The sequence below is a fragment of the Falco punctatus genome (genome assembly GCF_963210335.1).
Source record: "Falco punctatus genome assembly, chromosome: 8".
NCBI classification, from domain to species: Eukaryota; Metazoa; Chordata; class Aves; order Falconiformes; family Falconidae; genus Falco; species Falco punctatus.
The window spans coordinates 36,789,566-36,791,359 of NC_137588.1; positions in this window are offsets into that span (position 1 = coordinate 36,789,566).

The following is a 1,794-nucleotide window of genomic DNA, read 5'->3' on the forward strand; positions in this document are numbered from 1 at the left end:
GGTGTTCCCCCCCCCTCCATCCCTATCCTTGTTGGTACCGGTGATAGCCTCCAGCTTTTCATCAAAAATTTTCACATTTCTGTCATTTCTGCAAAGACTTTTAATGAAATTACTATCTTTGATTAGTCCATAGACATTCCACAGTAAATTTTCTTTGGTCTGACAGTTGCATTTTCAAAACACCATCTAGTGCCTCCCTTTTAGCCATTTCCTCACCCACTTCATCACCTCCAGATGGCTCTCCTGTTGAACTAATTACACCCCCATGTGTCACTTTATCCAATCCTATCTAAAGACAGGAAAGATCAGAACCATGGCTTTTTCAGTCTAAGCAAATCAGTAAATAATCTTCCCAAAGAAGAGCTCACCCAGCATTACCTGTGCCATGTCTGAGGAGCTGTGTGTGCATTACACCCTATTTTAACCTCTTCATTTAGTTTCTTCCAGCCTTTGTACCAAAGCCAGCCCCACCGCTAAGGCCAGGCTGTCTGGGCTCCTGCATCACATTTTTCAGGCTGCAGCCCCATCACCGTACTCCTGACTTGACAGATTTGTTATGGACCCTTCCCCCTAGACTTGTGACATTACATTCTTGCATCTAAAAAGAAAACACATATAACCACATGTAATTGTTTGAAAGCTGGCAACGGGCTAATTAGGGCAGACTATGGCCCTGAGCTGGCCATGCAAGTAGTGTAGTAGCTGTAAAACCTGAACCTAAGCAACGATGAGGTTCAAAAAAGCAAAGGACATTGCTGCTGGCCCTCATCTTCAAGCTTCTGTGTTTCTCTTTGATATGATCCTCCCTCTAGGAACACTTCGGGCTTGTGCCTTGGGGCAGGAGGAGGGAAAGGCTGTTGTCTTCCAGGGAAGAAGCAGGTCAGAGAAGATTTGTTCCTTGGGTTTGGTTTTAAAAGCTTAGACATGTTTTTTGGCTTGTGGCTGAGCTGATGCTTGAGTGATTCCTCTGATCATAAAAGACACTGATGCATCAGCCAACACCAGAGCCATCTATTTACCCAGGGAAGTGATGCAATAGATCAATGTTAAATGCTTATTTGCACTTGACTGCCTCAAGGCACAGAAACTAATTACCAAAGATAAATTAGCCCTTGTGACAATGACTAAGAAGTACACATCTTAGGATAGACCACCTTGACCATAAACACACAATTCTCCCTCTGATTAGGAGGGGCAGAGGGTTCCGTGGCACATCCTTCAGCCAGAGCTCTCAGGGTGGAGTGCTGTTGGGTTTGTCCCTGTGCCAAGGACTTGGCAAGCATTTGCCGAGCCCCTGACTCTTCCTTTTCCCTGCATGACTCTGTCACTCAACTCCTCTGTGTCTGTTTGCCCAGCTGCAGGTTAGCAGCAGTAATAAAGCACCTTATGCAGATTATCAGAAGACAAAACTGCTGGCAAAACTTCCCCAAGAGTGTTGCATTAACACATCAGCTTTCCCTTTACTTGCTGCCTGCCCAGGAACAACACGTGCCTTGCTCCTCTTCTGTATCACCTGTACACCAGGTGAAAAAAACAAGCTGAAAGTTTTCTGTGGTGTACATGAATACAAAGAGCTTTTCCAGCAAAAAGCCTTCAGTGGTTCTCATTGCAGCTGTAATTAGTGTGTGGCAGATGCCAAAGAGAGCTCAGCAGGTTTGCCATCAGTCTGTAATGCAATTGTTCCAGCTTTACTTCCCCCAAACCTTTTGCTTCTCTCTTCCTTCTCCAAGAGTTGCCAAATTTGGTGGATCTGAAGCCAGAAACATCTACTCCATGTTACTCCCTTATTCTTTA